This window comes from Oncorhynchus kisutch, linkage group LG13, assembly GCF_002021735.2.
Source record: "Oncorhynchus kisutch isolate 150728-3 linkage group LG13, Okis_V2, whole genome shotgun sequence".
NCBI lineage: Eukaryota > Metazoa > Chordata > Actinopteri > Salmoniformes > Salmonidae > Oncorhynchus > Oncorhynchus kisutch.
In genome coordinates, this window is record NC_034186.2 from 50,562,378 (window position 1) to 50,568,990 (window position 6,613).

The following is a 6,613-nucleotide window of genomic DNA, read 5'->3' on the forward strand; positions in this document are numbered from 1 at the left end:
ATATATATACAGTGTGTTCAAATGAGTAAGGAGGTAAGGCCATAGTAGCGAAGTAATTACAATTTAGCAAATTAACACTGGAGTGATAGATGTGCAGATGATGATGTGCAGACCATGATATGTAAGTAGAAATACTGGTGTGCAAAAAGAGAGAAAAAAAGTAAATAAAAACAATATGGATGAGTTAGGTAGTTGGATGGGCTATTTACAGATGGGCTGTGTACAGCTGCAGCGATCAGTAAGCTGCTCAGATAGCTGATGCTTGAAGTCTCCAACTTCAGTGATTTTTGCAATTCGTTCCAGTCATTGGCAGCAGAGAACTGGAAGGAAAGGCGGCCAAAGTAGGTGTTGGCTTTGGGGATGACCAGTGAGATATACCTGCTGGAATGCGTGCTACGGGTGGGTGTTGCTATGGTGACGAGTGAGCTGAGATAAGGCGGAGCTTTACCTTGCAAAGACTTATAGATGACCTGGAGCCAGTGGGTTTGGCGACAAATATGTAGCGAGGGCAAAGAGAAGAGGCAAAGAGTAGTCTCTGACTCTGGAAGATGGAGATGTTTCCCCCTTCTAGGTGGGAATGCCAGGAAGAAATGGAGGACGAGGAGGAAGAGAGCAGAAATTATGTTGGGTGCTCTCTCTCTCTCTCTCTCTCTCTCTCTCTCTAGGCTGAGATGATGTATGGCTGCAAAGGCCACATGTTGGCCGTGTGATGGATTAAAGCACTTTGTAGGAAAATTACCGAGAGCGCCTCAGCACCCCCGAGTCCAGCCTTAAATAAAACTCTCTTCAATATTGAAATGGAGAAAGGAGAGGACAGAGGAGGAAAGGTAAAAGAGGAGATGAGAGACAAACACAAACACATTTACCCACACAATGCACTTAAGCTATGTGGAAATAGACTTGCAATGAGAGATATTGCTGTATAGACCTTTTAGCGTATGGGGTTTAGCATTGTTATAGCTTCTGTAGATAATGGTGATATTTGGAAGAAATTAGACTTAAATAAATGCGCTGAAAACTAAGACATACACTAGCTTTTTTTAAATCCTTTATTTTTGTTAGATTAAAATCCTTATTGGATTTTTGCGGTGCAAAAATCATGTCATGCTCATTTTGATTCATAGGTTGTTTACAGTTTTTCTCAATTGCTAAAACACCATTTCTGAAACCTTGTTCCATTTCCTGAAAACATTAAACACAAAACCTCATCTTCAAGCACTAGTTACATAACCTCTGACTCCTCTCGCAAAATGAAACATTCGCCTCAAAACAGTTTTTACCTGTGTTCAAAATCAAACACTGCTCTCAAATCATAAACAAAGTGATCAAAATGATATACACTCTCAAGCAGTCAGTGAACAATACACCGAAAAATGGAAAACACATTGTTCAAAACATACAATTCTCAGGGAGAAGTACATTTTTTATCTAAAAAAATATTAATATTTTTCTGTCATTGTCTTTTGATGAACAAAAACATGTTCTAACATAGTAGCTCAAAATTGATCAGAAATTACTACTCTGCTTTGCTCTTTGCAATTATGTTTTTTTTGTTCTTCCTCCTCCTTGTATCCCTATTTTTACAGTACTGTACCCTGCATCTCACAAACGTGTCTTTTGTCACTGTGATACTGTAATTCTTGTTCTTTGTTGATATGAACCTGCAACCACTCAAAATCTATTGAGCAGTCAGTACTGTTAATAAATCGAAAGCACAGTGTTCAGGGCCATACAATTCATCCATTGTACAGTATACAGCCTACAATGCACTGTACTACAGTATCCATTCTCAGACTTTCTCCTTCCCACCTTCAACAACCTGTTTGCTCTCTGAACTGGCTTATATTGGTTGTGTCGCATCATTTGAAACAGGTTCAATCATGTTCTCTATTTGTATTTGATTGTTGCCACTTGTGTTTACCAGTATGGATGACATGTGCATTAGAGTGCAGAATGTGTTTTGAGAATGAGAATGTGTTTAGAGTTTTGCTGAAAAGTCTAAGTGAGATCTGCAAATTGTGTTTTACCATGTGAAATGGTTTAAGGTATTGACAACAGACTGCATAATTAGCTAAATAAGTCCAGGCAACTGAGAACTTTGTTCAGCCAATTGGTTTTAGTGTTTTAGCAATTGAGAAAAACTGTAATCATGTAGGTCATTCTGTGTTTTTGATTAGTGCTGTTAATGGTACTCTGTTCAGATTGGTCAGTTTAAGGTAGCATGCTGTCTTCCTCTGCTCATCACTTATTGTTCATCCAACCACAGGCAGACATGAATGAATATTTCACATCTGTGGATAAGCAGTGTGAGGAGGACTCTAGATTAGCGGGCGATGTAAAGAGGTTTCAGAACCACTACCACATTACTACCCTTCCCTCTGTGTTAGCAGCAGAGCAGACTTTCATCTAAAACACCTTTGTCCAACTACATAGCCCAGATGTCTCTACCAACCCTGAAGCCAGCAAGACATCACTGCTCACCCCACTTACCCCGTCCAACATGGCACCATTACCCCCCCCCCCCCCCCCCCCACCACCACTCGTTCTCCCTCTCTCTCTATCTCACACACATAGACACATTCACACAGATGCACACACACGCCTGGTCGTATCTCTTAGTTATGGCTTCTATTGGCTTCCACAGGCCTAAACCCCTGTAGAGCAGTAAGCATACACACCAGCTGTCTCTCTCTCCATAGGGTGGGCCCGCCACACGTGGCTCTTGCACATCGCCTCAGTGACTCTTGATGTCTCTGTTTGTTTTTGTTTTTCTTCCACGCTGTCCCCTCCCTTCCTTTGTCTGTCGGAGGCTGTCAGTGGGAGCGGCTCATGCGGCTTCTTTGATAGATGTGTCAGAGAGCTGTTCAAACTCATACTATGGCAGACCTAGGATGCGTCCCAATTGGAACCCTCCTCCCTTTATACTGCACTACTTTTGATCAGGGTCTATATGGCTCTGGTCAAAATGAATGCAAAATATATAGGGAATAGGGTCCCATTTGGGAAGCAGACTGAGAATGGAGGCGGGCATAGCCATAAAGGCACAGATAGGCTGCTTCGCATCAGTGTATTGTGACCTGTTAACTCAAAGACATTGACTTGTAGCCCCTTCCTGCACTCAAATAATCAAATCATCCTCTAGTGACCTCATGGGTGGAATGTTATTCATATTTTTCATAATGAATACAAAACCCGCTGAAAATCCGGTGTTTCTATGTCAATCGATTTTGTTATATGTCATGTGATGTATATAAAGCATAAAATTGGATGCAAACTCAAATACATTTCAACTCTTTATCTGACATGGTGTCTTCTTTTATTTAAACCCATTTTTTTTATTACTTTTATTTAACTAGGCAAGTCAGTTAAGAACAAATTCTTATTTTCAATGACAGGAACAGTGGGTTAACTGCCTTATTCAGGGGCAAAACGATTTGTGCCTTGTGAGCTTGGGGATTTGAACTTGCAACCTTTTGGTTACTATCCCAACGCTCTAACCACTAGGCTACCCTGCCGCCCCATAGAAGCATATCTTGAGGACGCTTTCAACACCTAAACTCTACATAGATAAACACAAAGCAGACACGCCGTTGTGCACGCGCACGCGCATGGACGCACACACCCTCAATTAAGGATACCCTTTTCTGCCCATTATGCAATGTGAGTATTCAACCCCCCCCCCCCTTGGTGCTCCTTATTGCAAAAGGTCACCTCCATAAATTAAAAGCCAATTAGATTTTTTTCCGGTTTAAAAAAAAGCAACATGTTTTCCGTCATATTTCTTTCCTTTCTCTCTTAAAGAGGGACTGGCAGAAATAGGTGCTTCCTTCATAGGTCAAGTCTAGGGGAGAGAGGGGAAGTGTTCGACACACAGCATTAACTGCATCCTCTGTAAACGAGGATCAGAGGGTGAAGGCTGAGAGGTTGGTTGGATGGCTGAGGTCAGTCCTTGGCTGTGAGAATGTTAGGATTCAGCTCATGTTTTATTAATAAACAGTACACCAACATCAAGGACCCATACACTCAAGGCCAAGACCACTTCTATTCTGTACTGCTTTATTCCACTCAAGATCTAGAGCTATCAGTATCGAGCTTTCGAGACAACACATTATTTTGATGACTCCATACTAAACACAACCTGAAGCTGGACTGATACATTGGCTGATGGGTTATGAGATAAGTTGACGTGTTAACACATAGCGAGGGTTGAAGGGACAGAGGTTCTGTCTGCTCCCGTCTGCGATATGATTAGTGTTCTCGCTCATTGGTGCGCGCGTGTGTGTGTGTGTGTGTGTGTGTGTGTAAGGCAGACAGGCCTTATACTTCCACACTGGAGGAAATGAGTGAAGGAGCAGATAATTGATAGTGACAAGTCTCTCCCCGTTTTAATTGCTGGTGGTGAATTAGATTACCTTTTCAAAGTGCCTTCATTAGCAGGGGGAAGATCCATACCAACTCTAACTCTGATTGTCCTCATATTGTTCTCCGCTGAACCTGCCCTGGCAGGGTGGCTGTGTTTGCTTTGGCGGGATTGGGTAGGGATGTTTTGGTGGGTGTCATTGGTAGATGGATGCAGTCAGAGTACAGCACCACCACCAGTCAGAACCCCAGCTCTGTACCCTATCACCAGCCCCAGTCATTCCCAGCCCATCTATATCTATCCCCATCCCCATGGATCCCTATCCCTGTGTCTTATCCCCAGCCCTAGTCATCCCCATCCCCATCCTATAGTCTCAGTTCACTCGCCAGCCCCAGTCAGCTCCATCCGCAGTCCCTGTTTCCAGCCTGCCTCCCACTGAGTCTAATGTAGTGTGCAGGAGCCAGGGGAGTCGCATGCGCTCAGCACAGCTCAGCTGGGCTCAGGACGGCCAGCATTATAAACTTACCGTGTGATTATTGTCAGAGCGGGACTCTGCTGCCCGGGGGGTCTGCACTGATGGGTAGTGTGTCACTGAGTACAGCCAGCCTGGGAGGGAGGAGGAGGAGAGAGAACGGAGGGTAGAGAACTCTGACTGAAGAGGGAAAAGAAAGCAGAGGGAGGGCAGGCTGAGATGATACATGGTGTGGGAGATAAAGAGAGCACGTAGGGGAGTGATATATAGAGAGAGGAGGATAAGAATAGTGTGGGGGAAGAAAAAGAGAGGCAATAGGGAAATCAGGGAGGGGAGAAAAATGTTGAAGAAAAAGGGATGGGGAGAGAGAAGGAGAAATTAGAGGAAATTGTTAAGCATGTGCTGTGATATTGTTTCTCTCTCTCTCCATCTTCCTCTCCCTCTCTCTCTAAACGGTGGGGATGTAGCCTGTATCTGCCAAGGAAAAGGAACTCAATTTGGGACAATTTACTCGGCAGTCTCTGGCCTGATGTACCTTGGGGACAGAGAATAGGAGAGAATGAAACTGAAGGAAGATAGAATCAGCAAGAGACACACACACACACACACAGTCCACATACACAAATCCCTCTCGTACAAGGCACACAATTGCCACAAAGTAGATTTCACTTAGTTAGGTCTCCCAGGCGAGTCAAAAGGTTTAAGTTTATAAGGCTTGGAAATGAAAAGCCTGGGATTTGGCCAGATGAAATGTGGGCTATTGGATTTTAGCACCACCACCTCTTACAGAGACAGATGGTCAGGGTAACTGTTGAAATTGTGTTGTGGAAGGGGTCACATGGGTAGTAAAAGGGTATCTTCATGATATGCTCTCGTTTCTACACTTAGCTCAGGTGGAATCCAATCATAAACCTCTCTAACCCTCTACGTACGTAACCCCAACTTGGGGAAAGAGGTCCTAAACGTCATACTATGTATGACTGCACTGGACATGATTGGAGCGATACTATAGCCGTGTGCTAGCGTAGCGTAGCGTAGCGTGTGTGTTTGTTTTTGTTTGTGTGTGTGTGTGTGTGTGTCAGTAACATGTCTGTGCTCCACCCAAACAGATAGGCAACCTGGAGGGCCACTTCACCCTGAGAGACAGCAGGGGGAGCCCTGGCAGAGAGAGCAGGGGTGAGTGTCTACTGCACTTCAGGTAGAATATTTAACCACTGATCTAGGGTCATATAACCATATCCCTATCCCTATTTATCATCCCTAACCATCAGGGGGATGATAAAATAGCTGACCCCATATCAGTGGTTAGGAGAAGCTATTACCTATTCCATCTGCTATGCGCACAGAGAGACACATAACACCACCTGTGTTGTATCCGTACTGTATATGTATTTCCAAGCCTTTCTAGGGAGTTTTTCCCAGCCACCGTGCTTCTACACCTGCATTGCTTGCTGTTTGGGGTTTTAGGCTGGGTTTCTGTACAGCGCTTTGAGATATCAGCTGATGTAAGAAGGGCTTTATAAATACATTTGATTTGATTTGATATGATATGCATACATTATGGTGGGGTTATATGTTATGTGGTGACATGTTGCTTGAGTGTAAGCTGTCTGTAGAACATGGTAGGAAACGGATGTGAAAGAGAAACTATTCAATTTTATTGCGATGTGGCTATTGTATATATTTACCACGGCCTTGTTCGAAGCAAATTCACACCAACGTATGAGTTTTAATTTTACGCAGCATGTATATGCAAATGTGGACTCATTTGGTTTTGCGTT